Source organism: Pseudorca crassidens, chromosome 1, assembly GCF_039906515.1.
Source record: "Pseudorca crassidens isolate mPseCra1 chromosome 1, mPseCra1.hap1, whole genome shotgun sequence".
Lineage (NCBI taxonomy): Eukaryota > Metazoa > Chordata > Mammalia > Artiodactyla > Delphinidae > Pseudorca > Pseudorca crassidens.
In genome coordinates this window covers 79,024,958-79,046,331 of record NC_090296.1, presented here as the reverse complement: position 1 = coordinate 79,046,331, position 21,374 = coordinate 79,024,958, and the positions used below count along the sequence as shown (strand labels likewise).

General features: G+C 42.5%; 1 protein-coding gene across 1 annotated transcript in view; it reads left to right on the top strand.

Moving 5' to 3' along the window:
- The window catches only part of AQR (aquarius intron-binding spliceosomal factor), a 142,805-nt gene that overhangs the window by 119,988 nt on the left and 1,443 nt on the right, over positions 1-21,374 (top strand). The window contains exon 36 of the transcript XR_010944538.1: positions 1,236-2,747. The gene's annotated coding sequence lies outside the window, so the exon portion shown is untranslated. The remainder of the gene's footprint in view (positions 1-1,235; positions 2,748-21,374) is intronic.

Genomic DNA, 21,374 nt, shown 5'->3' with positions numbered 1-21,374 from the left:
GCAGTGAATCATAGCTGTCATTACCATGATTATCATCTACCTGAATGGTGGTGTTACCACATGATGTTATAGTTCCTTGCTTATGAATCTTCTTCTCTCCCACATTAGATTGGATTCCAGAGGGGCAGGTTTCAAGCAGGTTTGAAGCCACCTGATATAAAGGAATATGTGACTTGGTTTGCTAGACAGAAATTTTTCAGGAATCATTTATTTGGCTAAAAATGTTTAGGGCATCCTTACTGTGTAGCAGCATCCTTCTGTCAGACCAGTAGTATAATAAATATGTACATCCGAACCTGCTGAGCATGGTTTTAAATAGTTGAAAAGATCTGGACAAGAAGGTTCCTTCTTATTCCTGGCAGTGTCCAAATCCTCCGCTTCTGTCATACGTTGGTTTAGCAAAACAATGTCAGGGAACAACACATGCGATGGGGCTGCTGTCGTCTGCTTCTGACACAGAGCAGGCATGATCTGGGGAAAAGACCTGAGATGATGACAGTGATGGTGATGATGATGGTGTTTACTGAGTATTTATACATCAGATGCTGTGGTATGTGTTTTACACAGATGGTTACATTTGATTCTCACAACAACCCCAGGGCAATAGATTTCCTGTTTTATAGATGAGGACATCGAAGCTTAAAGTAATTAAGAAACCCATTCAAGGTTGACACAGCCAGTAAGTGGTGGAGCCAGGATTTGAACCAGGATATTTGAGTACGGGCCTTATAACTGTGACTGGTTCGTGCGTGGAGGTGCTACCCAGAAGGGCAGACCCACGTTTTGGGAACGGGGAGGGGGCGGCTGGTGTGTAGAGTTCTGTGCCACCAGGAAACAAGGTGGAAGCTCTGGGGGAGTGGAGAGGGGCCTGCTGAGAGGAAGCAGGCACGGAGTCCATTTTCATCTGTTCCTGAAATACGTGTAGTGGGTGAGCAGCTCACTCTGGCCTCTCAAATTAGCAAAAGCACCACTTGGCTTTCTGAAATGTATTTCTAGTGGCGGTGGTGCCCTGACAGAGCCTCATGTGTCGCTGCTGGGCAAGCTCTACCTATCCTTTGGCACCATGGACGGCAGCATCACTGATGGACAAAAGGTATTCAAGGAGCATTCATTCCCCAACCCCACGCTGCTCTTAAGACGTGATTGCTTTTATTAGTAAGACACATAATGGGTTCACTCACATCCGTTCTGAAGGTGAAAAACCAGCTCCTCCTCAATCATTTTTCTTTTTTCAGAAATGACTAGAGACTTGGCTTCAAAAAAGGATGAACAACGGCCCAGCGCTGACTCACTGCTCAGCTGCAAGTGCCTGGCCGAGAGGGAGGCCGCAGGCATCCGCACAGGAGCGCATCCCACTAAGGTGGCGTGTGCTGGGGGGCGCACAAAGCCTTCTCTTCTGCTTCTGGCTCACGGCCCAGGCTCTCCCCTGGGTCCCTTTCCCCTCCTCCTTGTCAACATTTGCTGCGATTTCCAGTGCCAGAGGTCTTGAACTCTTCACTGCCCTCCCCAGGCCCATCCCAGTCACCGTGCTCACCGGCCTGTTTTCGCCTCCACTCCTGCATTCCTGCGCGGGGCAGGGAGCCTGTGCTCACCTCCTTTCCTTCCCACGCCCACCTTGGCCCAGCCGAAATGTTTGCTCCCTCCTTCCTTCGCTGTGGTGGAAAAGCTGTCCAACAGCCTTTAGATGAAGACATCGCAAAGCACATATCCAATCCCAGTGGCCGTGCCCTGAGCTGCTCTGGTTAAACCCTGCCTGGAGCTTCGAACAAAGAGGACCTTTGCCATCACAGACGAACTAAAACGTCAAACATTTGACCACTGGGAGGAAAGTGGTGTACATACTGACAGACATTCGCATTGAGAGAGGAGCTGTGAGAAAGCGCACCAGCTAAAGTCACCTGTATGGCATGTGCGCCGCGCTCTGCTAGGATGTTACCAACTGAATTTCTTTTCAAGCCTGGGAAGCTAGCACAGCGCCATTTAACAGCTCAACAGGGACAGTGTACTGATCCTGTGGCCATCTGTTTGCAGCATCTGAAGGATGCCAGCCATCCTGCAGCTTTCTAGTTGCTCAGGGTCAGCATCAATCATTACCTAGTAAGCACCAAATGCTCACTCACCTGAATGTAGTGTGCTAATGAAATCTTGAAGTGGTGGAATTTATAACTGGGTATCTGTGCTTCTCCCCAGTCATTTAAAAAAATTCATTTCCATACCTGGAGAGCCAAAGAAAGATAATATATCTCTAGGCCACTGTCATCACCACCACCTTTAGAATGAGTGAGAGGAAACCAATCAAGGGTCCCTCTCACAGCCCCTCACTGCTCCAGACTGCCTGCAGTGTATGTAATCCATGCAATCTGGGGAGTAAATTAAATAGAAGTTCTGTGCTATTGTTGATTTGAGGAAGCATCAAGGTGTTGCACAAAAGCTTCTTCAAACAGAAAGAGACTTTTATGAGGAAACTAGCTATGAAGGCCTTCCCACGTCTTTGTCCCAGGAAAACAGAACGAAACTTGCCTTGTCCCCGGCTCCTGAGAAATAGAAGACCCATCATGCCCGTGTTAGAAACGTGAGCTGCAGGACTACTCAGGTTAACAAAATAATAATGACTCAGTGCTTGAAGACAGTCTACAAATAAGTGCATCCAGTGAAGACCAAATCTGGAAACTATGATCCTTGAAGAAAACGTCAGCATTCGCACACAGATCCGTGCCTGCATGACAGAAGTAATTTGCACCGTAAAGGTGGGTCCAAATAGAGTTCATTCCCCATCCACACTGGTTGAGGGTTACCAGCAGCTTCTTCATGAGTCAGAGCATGAGATTGGTACTGGAATCCTCTGTATTCCCGTTACAGTACAGTAGGGTGTCGGTTGAAATTCTCCAAAAATACCCTTTGGCATTACCATTAGGTTTTGTCAGAGGTAAGCAACCCTTTTAGGCACAGTTATTTATAGATAGATACATCTTCTTACCCCATTGTGGAAAGAAGGCTTACATAAAAGAATACATAGGTTATGATTCCACTTATATAAAATTCAAAAACATGGTCACTGGAATCTATGGTGATAGGAATCAGAACAATAATTGCTTGTGGGTATAGAGATTGACTGGAAGGGGCCTAAGAAAACTTTCTGGGGTGATAGAGGTGTTCTATATCTAGACTGGGGGTACTGGTTTCACGGGTGTAAACATTTTTTAAATTCATCAAGCTACACACTAAAATATGTACGCATCAGATTGGTAATTCTCAGGAAAATTTATAGAACTTTAAGTCAACCTAAAAGGGAAAAAATGACTCAAGCCCTTAGGTTACTGTAGTGGATAGCATTTTCTAGACTAGCCCCTGCATCAGAACACATCCTTACCTCTCAGGTTTTCAGTTGCCGCTTCCTTTTATTCTTTTTTTTTTTTTTGCCTTTTTTTTTCATTTCTTCCCCCCATCCCCCCACTCTTCCTTTCTAGCATCTGGAGATTTTCTTTCTTTTTTTTTTTTTTACAAAGACTTCTATACACTTATTAAAAAATACTCCTATTTTCTATCCAACATTTCTAGTTGTTTTTCCTGGGTTAGTTTAAGATTATCCTGTTATACCATCTGCTGGAACCAGAAGTCTTTACATTCTGTAATAACTTTGTAGTATCTTTTGCCTTGCATTTGAAATATATTATATATACATATTTATGTGTGTGTGTGTGTGTATATATATATATATATTTTATATATATATATATATACACACACACACTCACACACACTTATATGTAAAAAGTCTATCTTCTCTTTAGTAGCCTTGAGCTTCTTATCTTGGATTAAAACATGTGCTTTAAAACCATTGTCCAAAATCTGCTAGGGGACAAGCCAGGTTATATATCAGGGATACCTAAAGGCAGTCACCTCTTATCAGTAGTATCTGTCCCAATCCTATACCTGAATGTTGCTTACTGAACAGCATGCTGCTGGGTAAAGCATTGAAAAAGAAAACAGAAAACACTGTCATGAGAACCAGCATATCCTTTGGGAGCTGACAGATGGCTATATGTCATCTTCTATTCTTGTTTATCTTTTCTCCTTTGCCGTACATTTTTCTCCTGTGGTTAGGAGCCATGTTTAACTTCCCCCACAAATGTCCCATCTAACCTCTTTATTGAGTTTTAGAAAGTGATTGTTCCTAAATAATTAAAATTATATAAATCAACGTAAAAAAAATCCAGTCCCGTATGTGATACGATTTAAATGCCTCTAAACACAATGAAAATCAGTGTTGGGATCACCACTGCTATTTATACTTAGCTGTGTTCGCATGTGACGTTTAGAAGTTCTTCATCTGCTTTGGGAATTTCCTGACTGCCGTAAATTTAAACTAACCATGATATCGTTGCACTGAAATTCTCATTTGCACTCTAATATCTAAAGAAGGGAGAATGGCACCCAAACTGTGAAAATCGTTTCACTTATGTGAGAAGTGTGTCTACTGGTGGCATGTGTTCATCAGGATGTGAGATTGAAATATATTTACTGTGATGTTGGAGGTTTTCCCACGTAGATAATGATGACGATGGTGTGTGTGTGTGTGTGTGTGTGTGTGTGTGTGTGTGTTTGAGAGAGGGAGAGATATTAAAATATATATAGGTATGCTTATGAGAAAAAATACACATTATGTATGTATGACATATATATATGTATGTTTATAAGAAAATCATGTTACTTGGACTCTAAGATGTACCTTTCTCTCTAACATTTATAACCATGTATACATTTTATAGGGTGGCTTCTTTTTCCCCAAATATCAATTGTTGAATTGATGGTGGGTTTACAATCGATAGCCTCCTAGTCATGGGAGTGCTGTGTGCACACATGGAGAACCGAGACTTTTGGTGGAAGGGGTGGCATCCAAGCATGCATTTCATCAGCACCCAGATGCTCATACCTACTAACCCAGTGGGGAATTTCACAGAATCAACATTTTCTGTTTATCAGGTTGTGCTTTCTGGGGACTACCTCGAACATGCTTTTCAGATCATTCAAGCCCCCCCAAAATACCACATTTGAGAAATATTTATTTAATTAAAGGTGAATTGGCTTGATCGACGTTTCTTCAAAGAAGTTAGGTTAAATGAACAAATATGTAACCATTTTTATGGCATTTTAAGATATATAGATTGGATGCCTCTAAGAGAAACATGGATGGGTAGAAACAAGGAAATACATTTTAAAACTTAAGAAACTTGGAGAATAAATCTTCCACCTTTCAGTCAACCTGTTTTACAGTAGCAAGCACAGTGTCTTGCACATAGTTGATATACAAGTATTTATTTAATGATTGCAAATATTTATTTAGTGAATTATATTTAGCTGTCAAAAAAGAATAATTTCAATCTTTCAATGAAAAACAATCAGTCTGCAATGCTAATACTTTGCTTGATGCAGCTATGATCTGAGATGCTTTTTCCAGTATCCTCTCTTCATAGTATTGGCTGTTACATTAAAATGTAGATATAGCTGAAAATTCTGGAATGCATGCATGCTGAGAAGTGCATTTGGAAGACCTCAGACTTGGCCCCTTATTTGAGATTCATTTCTTCCACTCTAGTTAGGATTACTGAGTTACCGAGCTGATTACTGAGCTGATGAAATCATGAGCAATACTGTTTTTTAATACAAACTTCATTAAGTTGATTCAGTAAAGTAATAAAAGTTGATTAAAATGAAGTGTGGGCAATTTGAAAACACTAACTCTAAGTGGAAACTATAACTGTAGCAGAGCGTAGGTGGTGGCTTTTCTTATTTCAGTGTTTAGTCCTAACTGCCCAAAATATCTACCAGTATTAGCATAGCAGAAATAAGACCATATGCTAAAATAACGTAACTGCAGACCTCGCTGCTTTATATGGAAATGTGGGGACTCTTAGCTGTAATGCTGAACAGAAGAAAAAAACAGGCTGTTAAATTTCCAACAGTGATCCAGCTGACTATTACAAGACTCTAGAAAAACTCTGCCAAGATCCAGCCATCTTTCCTAGTCTGTTGCTTACAGAGCTGTGCATTCTCCAGTTCATTCAATGCAATTCATTCCATTCCTCCCATATTTTCAGAACTTTCTAATGAGATTGTTAGCTTTGATTCCTCCTCCACTTCCACATAATCTTTTGGGGGTTTTTTTTGCGGTACGCGGGCCTCTCACTGTTGTGGCCTCTCCCACTGCGGAGCACAGGCTCCGGACGCACAGGCTCAGCGGCCATGGCTCACGGGCCCAGCCGCTCCGGCGGCATGTGGGATCTTCCCGGACCGGGGCACGAACCCATGTCCCCTGCATCGGCAGGCGGACTGTCAACCACTGCGCCACCAGGGAAGCCCCAATCTTTTTGGTTTTGTGGTTTGTTTTATTCCTGAAATATTAACAAAGCAAGTCAGAAGTGCATCTGATTCTCTATTTTGGAAAAAATTAGATTTTTAGTAGACATTTCATAGTCACATCTTTTACTAGAATTTTCTCTTTTTGCCAGTTCTATAATCTATGTCACGAAAATATTACCCTTATCTTTATTCTGGCTCGATGGTCTGTAGCATATCCTGCAAAAATAGCATGTGTCTTTTTCTTTTCTTTTATCCCTAGACAAGTGTTCTCTGCTGTATGACTATCCATGACCATGGATTTCCATATGATTTAAATACGTTTTAAAAATGCAGTTCTATACAATGCAATAGCAAATAATAATAATAATAATAATCTGATTTTAAAATGGGCAGAGGAATTGAATAGACATTTTCCAAAGAAGACATAAAAATGGCTAACGGGTACTTGAAAAGGTATTCAACATCACTAATCATCAAGGAAATGTGAATCAAAACCACAATGAGATATCATCTCATACCTGTTAGGATGGCAGTCATCAAAAAGACAAGAGATAGGGCTTCCCTGGTGGCGCAGTGGTTGAGAGTCCGCCTGCCGATGCAGGGGACACGGGTTCGGGCCCGGGTCCGGGAAGATCCCACATGCCGTGGAGCGGCTAGGCCCGTGAGCTATGGCCGCTGAGCCTGCGCGTCCGGAGCCTGTGCTCTGCAACGGGAGAGGCCACAACAGTGACAGGCCCGCGTACCACAAAAAAAAAAAAAGACAAGAGATAACAAGTTTTGGCAAAGACATGGAAGAAAGGGAACCCTTGTGTACCATTGGTGGGAATGTAAATTTGTGTAGCTACTATGGAAAACAGTATGGAGTTTCCTCAAAAAATTAAAAATAGGGGCTTCCCTGGTGGCGCAGTGGTTGAGAGTCCGCCTGCCGATGCAGGGGACACGGGTTCGTTCCCTGGTCCGGGAAGATCCCACATGCCGCGGAGCAGCTGGGCCCGTGAGCCATGGCCGCTGAGCCTGCGCGTCCAGAGCCTGTGCCCTGCAACGGGAGAGTCCACACCAGTGAGAGGCCCGTGTACCGCAAAAAAAAAAAAAAAAAAATTAAAAATAGAACTACTATATGATCCATCAGTTCCACTTCTGGGTATATGAAGGAAACAAACCGCTTTCTTGAAGAAATATCTGCACCCCCATGTTCATGGCAGCATTATTTACAATAACGAAGACATGGAAATAACCTGTGTCCAACAATGGACGAATGGACCAAGAAGATGTGGTGTATGTATATATATATATATATATATATACACACACATACACAAGGGAGTACTATTCAGCCATAAAAAATAAGGAAATCCTGCCATTTGGAACAACATGGGTGGACCCTGAGGGCATTATGCTAAGTGAAGTAAGTCAGACAAAGAAAGACAAATACTGTATGATATTTATATATGAAAACCAAGAGAAAATTAACTCATAGAAACAGAAAGCAGATGAGTGGTTGCCAGAGGTTAGGGGTAGAGGGTTGGAGAAATGGGTGAAGGTGGTCAAAAGATACAAATTTCCAGTTATATGATAAATAAGCTCTGTGGATATAACGTACAGCATGTACATTACTTTCAAATATACAGTGTTTATCTTGTTATATACAACTATAGTTAACAATACTGTATTGTATATTTTAAAATTGCTAAGAGAATAGATCTTAAAAGTTCTCATCACAAGAAAAAAATCTGTAACTGTGACGTGATGGATGTTAACTAAATATGTATTATTTCACAATATATACCTATATCAAATCATTATGTTGTACACCTTAAACTAATTCAATATTTTATGTCAATTTTAACTCAGTGAAACTGAAAAATATAAAAATGCAGTTCTATTCCCCTCAGATTACTTTCAGCATCTTCTAGTTATGAGTTTTATTTCACCAAGTCCATGATAGCTAGGAGATAATTCCAAGTTTATTTAATTTGTTGTCCACTAATGTGTGGAAATATATAAAGAACTTCCAAATGAGAACAGTGGCTCTATTTTTCAGAGCTGTCTATAGTAAGGGACTCAGCCACTTTCAGTGGTGTTCGGCAGAGACTCAAAGGCAGGTAGGAAGTAGAAAAGCTTCATAGTACAGAAAGGAGGAGGCCTCAGGTATGTGCCGATTGGAGGCTGTTCACCTGTGGAAGCTGGATGCAGGCTAACTAGAAGCAGGGCAGCTTACGTGATTGGTCTGGGGAGCATATTTGACTTTCTCCGGTTGCTCCTGCACTGGAAGCAGGGATTAAAGGTAGGGAAGCTGGCAGTCTTTGCCCAAGTCCTGATCCTTCTGGGCTGATTGCTACAGAGGTTGAGGTTTGGCTTCCTGGATTGGTTGCTGCAGATCTTGTGGGTCTATTGTCCTATATACCGTCTTACTTTACTGTTGGCTGTTTACATACTCATTCCCTCAAATGTCAGAGTTTTGGCTTAGCAGCTGTTTGAATCAGACCCAGGAATGGCTGGTAACTGGCTGGGTTCACTGGGACATGGCATGTGAGTTGGGACAGGTAATGGAGCATCCTGACGTCTGACAGCCAAGTTCTACATAGTAGACAATGGACAAAGTAGCACGATGGGGGAACATATGTAATGACCCCAAAGACCTCCTTCAACTCTAAGAATCCCAAGATTCTGTGAGATAGTTGTTGAGAAATGCGGTCTTTCAACTCCTGCACAGCCACATAAGAATGGGCCTTGGCCCTGGAAACCTTCCTTAAGAAAATAAAAAGCCCTCCCAGCCTTTGCTGGGCCTATTGCCTTGTGCGGAAATATCTTTTCCTGTTTTAGACTCAAATGTCCTCCTTTTGTTCTGTGTAAGCCTGTGTGTCATATGGCACCTGGTTAACTCCTCTACTGTAGCCATTACTGGTGAGGAGGGAATCGGGTCCTTCTCTTGCAGCAGGAGAAGGGTGTGTGCAGACCATCACCCTGCATCAGCTGCAGGGCAAGACCCACTGGCCATGGGGGAACCAATATGCAAACACTGAAGCTGATCTTGCTTTTTCTCTTCTCTGTTTGAGGGAAACGTTGTTCCATCCAGTTCCTGCATGAACTGTGTCTTTCTTGGTGACTTTGAACCATGGAGTGGGTTAACATCCTGGGACTCCTCTCCTGGAGGTGACAGTGGGTGTCACTTGCCTGATAGCTGTCATCGAGGAAATCTGGCTGTAGGAAGAGGGAACCCAGCCATGAGAATAGGATTCCAGAGGAAGATTTAAACCCTAGTTCCTAGAGCACTACCAGGTACGTAGTATGTAGATGAATGAAGGGAGGACTGAGAAGAAGAAAAAAATCAACCTTATCCAGCAACTTATGAGGATAAAAAACGATGCTAGATCTGGACAATAAGGTTCTCAGCCAGAACCCAGGCACTATTCATAGAACAAGAACATGAGGTCCCGCTTGATGCTGAGCTACTCGAGATTCCTCATTAGAAATTAAATGGGCCCCAAACAACTCTATGTGAAACTGCGGCTGCCAGGCAACATCACAAGCCATGGGTCTCCATCAGGCCCAGGGCCGAGCTGCCTGCAGGAGACTGTTGAGATTGGGTTATTCGTGCTGCTCCGCCCAGCACGCACCCTCTCTCCTTGCCTCCTTTCCAGAGTCTTCCTGTGCCTCCAGAGCATCCGCCAGATCCCCAGTCCCCTCAGACCTTTTATCCAAATGTCTCATCTCTCCACCTCCCCTGCTTTCTCCCTGAGGTCTTCTGCCACCAGCCCATCGGAGGGGCAGCTACCCTCCTCTCACACTCACCCAGAGTCCTTTCTTTCCACTTGTCACCACGGCTGCCCTTTCTCTTGTAACCAACGTCCTTCTTGGAAGCTATAGTACCCTCTTCCTTCCTCTAAATCCTGTCATCTCACAGTTTAAATCCTTTGATATCTTCTAATTTCTCTTAAGATAAAGACCAACACCCTTAACAAGGCCACGTAAGGCCCTGAGTGAGCTGGCCCTTGCCAACAGCGTCAGCTGAGGATGAATAAGTTCCCACGACGCGCATGGATTTATGTGGCAGAGAGTTTATCTTTAACCTAAATGAATATGCTCCCTACTGCCAGGCATAGAGACCTCCACCTCAGATTCTTGAGCCTTACACTCGTGCAACAGGTATTTATCAAGTGCATACCTGACACAGGACACTGAGGCAGACACTGAGGATATAGCAGTAGAAAAAAACAAAATAAGCAGGTGTGACCCTTGCCCCTCAAGGAGTTAAGACTCTAGCCCATTGGCTCTCTCAAACTTCAGCTTGCATCAGAATCACCCTGCGGGCTGCTTAAAACCCGGCCCCACCCCCAGAGTTTCTGACTAAGTAGGTCTGGAGTGGGGCTGGAAGATTTGCATATTCCTAACAAGTTGATAGGCTGATGCTATTGGTCCACAGCCCACACTTTGAGAACTCCTGCTCTAGGAAGGCATAAAGGTAAAACACAATTAATTACACAGTACTTTATTTACTTACAATATATGCTGAGGAGAAGCATAGGGTATTATGGTCTAAGTTAGCCAAGGCTTCCTTGAGAAGTCATTGAGCTGAACCTTGGGAATGAACCAGAATGGGATGGATGAAAAAGGAGAGGGAGTAAGATCATTCTAGGCAGAGGGCCTTTGTGAAGTTTTGATGCATTTGGAGAATTGAAAAAAGGCCTTGGTTGGAGGTCAGAACAAGAGTGAGAGCGTGCTCTCAGATGAAGTTGGACTCTTACCTTCCTTTACCAATCTGCTTAACAGGTGGTGTTTCCTGCTGGTCAACTAACAGAACACTTCTCGACCGAGGATGCACATTGGAATCACCTGGGGAACTTATGAAACTGCTAATGCCCAGAAATTCTGATTTAATTGGTCTAGGTCGGGACCTGGATTTTGATAATTTTTTAAATCTCCCCAAGTGATTCTATTTCGCAGCCAGGGTTGAGAATCTAAGAAGATTGCAATTTCCATCTTTTGTATCCCTTCTCCAAAGGACTTAGGATTTCTTAGGATTTTCTTCTTTTCCAGTAGCTTGACATATTCTTGAATACGAATTCTTCACTTCCTCTTTAAGATATATCCCCTGGGATCCGTTGTAAGATGAGAGAATGCAACACAAAATTCACTAGTAGTTTCTTCTTTTAAGCAATCAACAAAGTAAAAATGGAAACAGGAGAGAAAAAGACTGATTTTAGTCAGCTGAGAATATCATTTTAAGTCGTGGTCATTGGCTTTTAGGCCATAGAATTTCTGTTTGAGGTTGAAATTTTCCACAATTTAATCTTATTTCAAGTAAACGTTCTGTTGTTGCTCATACTTGTAGTTATAAACATCTAGAGAGAAGGACTATGTCTTATAGAGTCAGATATTTCCCACATAACATAATTTTCAATGACCGAATAAAAAGTTAATATAGAAGTGGTCATTATTTTATATTTCTATCCCCATTTACCTGTAGGCTCATGGTTTTCCCCCATTACACTTCTTTAAGGGAGACCAATCTTATTCCACTCTCCCCTCACACTGTCACTGCAGTCAATGAACACTTATGAAGGGAAAGAAGAGAAGGAAGGAAGCCTGAGAGAACGGGAGCAGGGAGAGGAGAGAAAAAGCACCGAGAACAAGGGTGACCTCAGGATCCTGCGCACATGGCAGGAAAGGAGAAGCAAGGGGGCCCTCTGTGGGTGGAGCGTTGAGGCACTCCGCACACGCTGCTTCATTTTATCCTCCCAAGTACCCTGTATGATGGGTACTATTATTCTCATTTTGCCCACAAGGAGCCAAGACTGAGAGAGTTTAAGGTCGCACATTTTTTACTCCATGCTAGACACTGTGTTAAGTGCTTCCCATGAATTATTCTCTTAAACCCTTACAACTGCTTGAGTTGGGCACCACTATCCCGTTTTTACAAAGAAATCATTTTGGAGAGGCAAAATCACCTACCTGATCATACATACCTAATCAGGGGAGCAAGTGGGATTTGAACTCAGGCAGGACCTTCTCACCCCACTTCCAGGCTCTTCACACTAAGTGGGAAGGAGATGGTTCTCTATGACCCAGGGTCCCTGGCGTTTTCAGTGATACCGTATTGCAGAGGAAGAATATGTTTGAAGCATAGAAAAAGGAAGGTCAGTCAAGGAAGGACTTAAAGAGGAACAGGGGGAAGACTTCCCTGGTAGTCCAGTGGTTAAGACTCCACGATTCCAATGCAGGGGGTGCAGGTTCGATCCCTGGTCAGGAAACTAAGATCTCGCATGCTGTGCAGAGCGGCCAAAAATAATAATAATAATAAAATAAAAAGCATTTGAAAATTAACCTATCTATGTGGACTGACAAAAATTTTAAAAAAGGAACAGGGAAGATGAGACACTAGAAGACACTGGTTGACACTTATGAATGTTGTCTCCCTGGGACGACCTGTGTGGAGCCACATACCTGGCTCCGAGCAGAGGACAAAAGGGAGAAAAGTCATGACTTCTGTTCTTAAAGACTCAAGAGAGGATGTAAATAGATATTATGTGCATGAGAACACAAATGGAAAAGGGACACCGTGTAAATAGCCCCAGTTAAAAATGCACATGTACCAAGGGCACTGTAGAAACTGGACCAAGGACCTGGAACCAGGGAGTGTAAGCTGGGACCAGAGGTTGGTTGGTGGGAAAGAAGGGGTGAGCAGGAGAAATGCTTTGAAGGCGACTGTGTGAGGAGCAGAGGATGTGAACTTTACTAGGGTGGGATGTACTAGTCGACAATTTAGCCAAGATGTGGCAAAAGGTGAGGACAGTGGGGTCACAGAGTTGAAAGGCTGGCAGACCTCGCTAGAGTCCTTAAAACTGCTGAGTGTTAATGAAGAGTCCTACTCAACAGGCCAACCAACCTTCTCCAGCCAGAGTTGGAAAGGACCTTCGAGGTCATCCGGTCTGCTGCTACTCAAAGTGTGGTCCTCAGAGCCTGTTAAGGATGCTAACGCTCAGCGCCCTCTCATTCCTGAATTAGGATCTACGTTTTTTGTTTGTTTGTTTGTTTGTTTTGCGGTACGCGGGCCTCTCGCTGTTGTGGCCTCTCCCGTTGCGGAGCACAGGCTCCGGACACGCAGGCTCAGCGGCCATGGCTCACGGGCCCAGCCGCTCCGTGGCATGCGGGATCTTCCCAGACCGGGGCACGAACCCGTGTCCCCTGCATCGGCAGGCGGACTCTCAACCCCTGCGCCACCAGGCAAGCCCAGGATCTACGTTTTAACAAGATCCCCTGGTAATTGTACAAACATTGAAGTGTATGAAGCACTGAAGGAGAATTCATCAGGGATAAGAGCTCTTGCCTCCTGTCAGTGTGCAAAAGAACTATGCCCAGAATGCTAAGGAACCAGAATTTCGTTGAAGAGGGAAGAGGCTTTTTCATGCATCTTGTTGTTTAATGCTTCCCTAACATTGCCTGGTACTGCTAGAATATTGAACTTCATGATTGCATCCAAACCAGTCTTTTCTGGTGACTTAGATGTACCCCTTGTGCTCCTGATATTATCATTACTTCTGGTTAAAAAACAAGTTTCTGATAAAGAAGCGTGTCATTAGAATGCATCTCTCTCTCTCCTTTTAATTAAGTTGTCAAATGCATTTCATAAACTATATCCCCAAACATTTCTGCTTCAGCCAGGCCACGTTCCTTAGTTTCCATTGAAAATGTCTTGAACTTTCCCACCTCTAAAGCTTTGCTTCTTCTGTGCCTCTTGTTTGGGATGCCACTCCCTTTCCTGTCCTCCTTGTCAACTCTACTCAAACCTCAAGACCGAACACTACCTCCTCCAGGAAGTCTTCCCTGATCACTCCAGCCCGTAGTAAACTCTTTCTCCATTCAACACTAACTGTCTGGACAATGTCCTTGGGGATTGTGTCTTCTATTTTTTCAAATGAATATCAGGAGGTATGGTCTATCTACTGCAGAGTTCCAACTATGCAGACTTATGACAGTCAACAGTTGCCTTCAGGAGGGCACTTGATAAAAATAATACACATTTTCTGCCTTCACAAATCTTCTCTCCACCGTCAAGTTCCTCAGTAGTCTTCTAAGCATGCCTCCCCTGTGCCAGTTATCATTCTTCTCTGTTTGTTTTAAAACTAGATATTGTGACAATACCAGTGGCACTGCTGCCCTTCCTTTCATCATACCAGCCAGCTCAAGCTGGCAAAAAGGATCAACTGAATTTGGTTCCAATCTAAATCTTTGCTTTTAGATGATCAAATAACATAAACCTAATTTAAGTAAACAAGAATAATGTGTTTTTATAATACAATAGGCTTACCCTTACTGGGGCAAAGGGAAAAAAAGAAATACCTTGATAATCCCAACTGAGTCTCTAATTAGCTAAACAGAAAGGAATATAGTTTTGAGAACTGGGAGAAGGGAGCAGTGCAAATATTCCCAGACCCCCTCCCTGGCACCCCCACGGCAGCACAGTTAGGTAGTAGGGAGGCCTGATCATGTAGGCACGTTTCTTACACGTACAGGGATTTTCCTTGAAGAGAGGATTTTTTTTTTTTGCCTCCTGGTGCCTTATGAAATACTAAGACTGGATCATGTCACACATGGACATGACCAGATCTCTGGAAGAGCTAATTATAAACATGGTGTTTATTTTCTAGGCCTCGTGTCATCTGGTTTTCTTTTCATTTATATGAAATAGGAGACATCAGCTTTGAAGACTTGCTGACACTTTAATGAAAAGAACTTTGGTTGTGAGTTGGTTGCTTTTTATTTCTGTTTCCATGCAGTCCCTAAATTGAATATCTCAAATTCACTTTGGAGGTGAGATTCACATCTTACTTTCTACTAGAGAAAATCCACAAATTAGCACAGGATAGGAATCTCTCCCTGACTCCGAAGGCAGGGCAGAGGGACAAGTCCAGTACAAGTCTCTGATACACTCATGATTTCCCCTCCTTTGTTTGGCCAAGGTTAAATTGTTCTATAATGTACTGACACAATGTTATACATAAACACCCAGGTTACAAACCCCTTCCTTCCCTTCCCCCAATTTACACATACCCTAATTTTTTTTCAGAGCAACTCAACAGAATCTGGAGATAATTTATCACAGGATAAGAATTCTTTCTCAGTTCATTGCTCAGAAAATTTATAATCCTTTGGTGGTTTTTCAAGACCATCAAAGAAGTAAGTTGAAAATAAGTAATAGCAAAGGCAACTAAATTCTTAAATAGTTTTTTTCACATTCAAATATCCTTAAGAGTCAAAATATAGAATAAAACTTCCTCCTTAAAACAGATAAAAATACCATTCTTAAAAACTGTTGTATTTTTCTTAGCTTCACTCAATCAAAACTATACCTCATTAGCAGGTTGTGAGGGAGATAATACACTATGGTTTCTGGACTTTGGAAGCCAACATTTCAAAAGAAGAAAACGGATAAGCACAAAGAAGTTATTAAAGACATCTGACTGAAGTGCATGTGTTTATGACCTGCAATAAACATAGAACAAGCAACCTGTATCCGTTAGAAGATGGGAGAGCAGGGGCTGGCTGGGGGTGACACACAGGAAGGAGTGCTGGGAATCAAGTTGGCTTGGCCTTGTGCTGGAAAGATCTTTTGAAAGGGAATGCCTACAGAGATTAGACGAAAAGGAGAAATGATTTGTCAGGAAAGATTAGAGATAATACTTATGTAGGTCTTCTTTAACTTATTGTACTAATGTTTTCTAGTTTTGTGTACAGAGGTCTTAAATATCTTTAATTGGCTTTAATCCTAGGTATTGATGTTTTCTGATGCTATCTTAAATGGCATATTTTATTTATTTAAAAAAATTTTTTTATTTAAGTATAATTGATTTACAATGTTGTGTTAATCTCTGCTGTGAAGCAAAGTGACTCAGTTATACACATATAAACATTCTTTCTTATATTCTTTTCCATTATGGTTTATCACAGGATATTGAATATAGTTCCCTGTGCTATACAGTAGGACCTTGTCATTTATTCATTCTATATATAATAGTTTGCATCTGCTATCCCCGAACTACCAATCCTTCCCTCCCCCACCTCCCTCCCCCATGGCAACCACAAGTCTGTTTTCTATGAGTCTGTTTATGTTTTGTAGACAGGTTCATTTGTGCTATATTTTAGATTCCACATATAAGTGATATTATGTGGTATTTGTCTTTCTCTTTCTGACTTACTTCACTTATTATGATAATCTCTAGTTGCATCCATGTTGCTGCAAATGGCATCATTTCATTCTCTTTTATGGCTGAGTAGTATTCCATTGTATATATATACCTCATCTTCTTTATCCATTCATCTGTCGATAGACATTTACATTGTTTCCATGTTTTGGCTATTGTAAATAGTGCTGCAGTGAACATTGGGGTGTGCGTGTATCTTTTTGAATTATAGTTTTGTCCAGGTATATGCCCAGGAATGGGATTGCTGGATCATATGGTAATCCTATTTTTAGTTTTCTGAGGAACCTCCACACTGTTTTCCATAATGGCTGCACCAATTTACATTCCCACAACAGTGTAAGAGGGTTCCCTTTTCTCCACACCCTCTCCAGCATTTGTTATTTGTAGACTTTTTGATGATGGCCATTCTGACCCATGTGAGGTGGTACTTCATTGCAGTTTTGATTTGCATTTCTTTAATCGTTAGTGATGTTGAGCATCTTTTCATGTGTGAAATGGCATATTTTAAATTTTTTAAAAAATTTGTTTATTGCTGACAGGTAGAGATAGAGTTGATTTTTGTATATTGTCCTTTCATTCACTGACTTTGTTATATTCATTTATTAAATTAGTTTGGCTATAAATCCTTTCTTTTTTTTTTTTTTTTGCAGTACGTGGGCCTCTCACTGCTGCGGCCTCTCCCATTGCGGAGCACAGGCTCCGGACGCGCAGGCTCAGCGGCCATGGCTCACAGGCCCAGCCGCTCCGCAGCATGTGGGATCCTCCCGGGGCACGAACCCATGTCCCCTGCATCAGCAGGCGGACTCTCAACCACTGCGCCACCAGGGAAACCCCAATCCTTTCATATTTTTTACACTCACTGTTATGACAGCTTTGTTTCTTCCTTTCCAATTCTTATACCTTTGACTCTATTTCCTGCCTTAGTGCACTGCTCAGGATCACTGGTATAATGTAGAATAGAAGCGATGCTACCAGGCATCTCTGTCCTCTTTACAGTCTCAGGGAACAAGACATAAGTGTGCTGTCTGCTTTAGCTTTGATGTAGATACTCTTCATTAGACTAAGGGTTTTCTTCCTGTTCTTTATTTACTAGGAGCTTTTATTATGAATGGGTGTTAACTTTTATCAAATGTGTTTTCTGCATATATTGGATGGATCACGTGATTACTCCCCTGTGTTCTGTTAATGTGCTGAATTACACAAACTGATTTTTAAATGTTAAACCAACCTTGCATTCTTTTGTTCTCTGTGCTTCAGTTCTCTATCTTAAAGCTCGTTAATCCTTCCTTCAACTGTGTCAATCTGCTTTTAAGTTTATCCCAGTTATTATATTTATTATGTGCTTTAGTTTTACAATTTCATGTCATTCTTTTTCAAAGATTCCAATTCTTTGATGAAATTCTCCATTTTGCCGTTTATTTTCTTGAACATATTAATCAGTTTTTTAAAAAATATACTTAACATTCATGTCAGATAATTTCAGTGTCTGGATCTCCTGCTGGTCTCTTTCCATTGTCTCTTACTTTTTTTCTTGTGGGTTTTCGATTATTTGGTCTTGCCAAGTACTCTTTTATTACATACCAGACATTATGTATGAAAAACCGTAGAGATTATTTAAAGCTCTGTAGTATATCTTCCTCCTTTTGATTTTGACAGATAGGGCAAGGCCGGTCACTTTAAACTATCCCGGGACTGAGCTGACTCAGAGTCTGTTTACTGTCAGCCTGGCTTTACTCCTGAGGAGTACCTCCCTGTGGGTCTTGGCCGAGGCCCGGACTTTTTCCTGGGCCAGTCTTTCTTGGCACACCCTATACTCCAACTCTGCCTCTCCCCGACCCCAGCCCACGGAGACTGTTTTCATCTCTGCTCAGTTCTTAGCTTCTGGCTGCCACCTTCTTCTCAGCTTCTGCTGTAGCTGCCATTCCCCACCCCTGACAAATTGGCAAAGGCCTCAAGGGGAAAAGCAGCAACATATATCGGGCTACACTCTTTTTTTTTTTTTTTTTTTTTTTTTTTTTTTTTGCGGTACGCGGACCTCTCACTGCTGTGGCCTCTCCCGTTGCGGAGCACAGGCTCCGGACGCGCAGGCCCAGCGGCCACGGCTCACGGGCCCAGCTGCTCCGCGGCATGCGGGACCCTCCCGGACCAGGGCATGAACCCGTGTCCCCTGCATCGGCAGGTGGACCCTCAACCACTGCGCCACCAGGGGAGCCCCCGGGCTATACTCTTTACTTCCCTTCTCTCTGATGATCTTGGCCCCTAAAGTCTTCCCTTCCTTGATAGTTCTTCAGTGCCATCAAATAAATGTGTTTTTTTAATGCTTTATCCAACTTTCCTAGTTGTGTTGGATGGGAACATGCTAGTCCATCATAGCCAGTGTGGAGGTTTATATCATTCGCAATTAAGTGTTCATTGACAACATAGAATCAGAGGAATTTTTCAGGTGGGAATGGTTTTCTGTGAAATGTCACTGTATCAATTAACCTTATGTTAAAAAGTCTTAACTCCTCGGCTGTTTAAATTGAGGAGGTACAACAGGGAGGTCAGAAATGTAGCTATACTTTCATTTTTTTTCTCTGAAATGAAATGATGTGCCTATTTTATCTGTTAAGTTGGGTTCTCAAGCTACCGTACATGGTAATGGTCTAGGGTTTTTGTTTGTTTGTTTGTTTGTTTTGTTTGTTTTTTTATAGTTGTAGCTCGTGGACTCTAGATCACGGGCTCAGTAGCTTTGGCACATGGGCTTAGTTGCTCCACAGCATGTGGGATCTTCGGACCAGGGATCGAACCCATGTCCCCTGCGTTGGTAGGTGGATTCTTAACCACTGCACCATTGGGAAGTCCCATAATGGTCTAGTTTTTAAACCAGATATTTCATGCATTATTTTCTTTGCACACTTATGAAAGCCTAAAGGAAAGACATATTATTTCTCAAACTATAGACCATTCTACTTGAGCTGCTCCAACTAATATATTATAAATTCATAAGAAGTAGCATTGAGAGGAACACTAGAACAGTCTAAGACATAGGAGAATACAAAATATGTTCAATTTGAAGCATGGAACTCAGACTTCTGCCCCCAAGAGATTGTGATTCCATAGATGTGAAGTAGGAAATTTCCAGATGATTCCTTTGCAGGTAATCTGAAGATATACTTTGAGAAACACTAGTTTGTAGATTTAACCCTAGTAATTCCCAAGGTTTACTGTTACTCAACTGTGTTATATTTGTTTCATGAAAACAAGAAACTGATCTGAAGTTTTTGGAATTCCATGTACATTTAATTTTTAATGTAATTACTGTCCAAAATAGTATTCATTGCACTAGTGTAGTGTAATACTTAAGTGTATGAGTTTGGGAATCAGATTGCCTAATGTTCAAATTCTAATCCTGTCCTAAATAGCTGTGTGACTTTGGACAAGTAACCTAACTTCTCTGAACCCTGGTTGGGGATTAAATTGTTGAAATGTATGCAATGCGTTTATCATTGATAAAAGCACTTTTAAAATACTAATTATTACAACAACCTTGTGAGTAGATGGCATAATTTTTCTTGCTTTCCTAGTGGGGAAATTTAAGTCTAGAAAATTTGAGTAAACTATTTAAGCTGAAGTAGTTACGGAGTGGCAGAGGCAGTGGTGAGGCTCAGGTCTTTATGAGCCTATTCGTTGGCTCGTACTCTAAACTTCTTCCCACTATCCAATGTCCCCGACACCCACACCACCTGGTGGGTATAAATGTTATCTCAAGAAACATTTTCCCTAGCTCAGTGCCACTCGGAGTGTTTCTTCAGCATCGGTATCATGCAGGAGCATTTTAGAAATGCAAATACTCATGCCCCACCTCAGGCTTACTGAATCAGAAACTCTAGGGATGGGACCCAGCAATCTGAGGTTTACCAAGCTCTCTGGGTGATTCTGCTGTAAGTTTGAGAAGCACACAAGTAGATCAGTGGTTCTCATCTTTGGCTAGTCATTAGCATTACCTGAGGAGCTTCAAAAAAGAAAGAAAGAAAGAAAAAAAACCCAGATGCCAGGTGCAACCAGACCAATTAAATCAAAATCTATGGAGGCAAGACCCAGCTATCAGCTCCCCAGGTGATTCTATGTGTGGACAAGATTGAGAACAACTGGCCTAGATTTTTGTCTGCTAGATAGCCCCTATCCACAAAACTGATAGTTCCTTTATGCCTTACACACTCCCGCCTTTTTTAGGTTCCCAACAGTCCCTGGGGATATCTCGTAGATGCTCAGGGTAAAGTGTGGAGGATGCTGTCTGGCTACTCCCATGCCTAGTCTACCCTGGCCATCATTTGCACAGCCTGTGCCACTTGCTCCCAGCTGCCAACATCCCAGCCTCATAGATGCCTTGTCCCAGTGCTGCGTCTCAGGCTAAACACCATTCACTGCTCAGTGGTGGATCTGGACCAGAGCAGGAAACTGGCTTCCCATCCTCTAAGTTCTGCTCTTTTATTGTGGGATGGCTCTCTTTGTTTGCAAAATAGGTCTTTCAGTTCAAGGTGTTCACCTGCTCCTGGAGTAGCTCAGCTGGGATGATTTTTTTTTTTTTTTTTTTTGCGGTACGCGGGCCTCTCACCGCTGTGGCCTCTCCCGTTGCGGAGCACAGGCTCCGGACGCGCAGGTTCAGTAGCCATGGCTCACGGGCCCAGCCGCTCCGCGACATGTGGGATCCTCCCGGACCGGGGCACGAACCCGCGTCCCCTGCATCGGCAGGCGGGCTCTCAACCACTGCGCCACCAGGGAAGCCCAGCTGGAATGTTTTAAAGAGCTACCATGCTATTAATCAGGAGC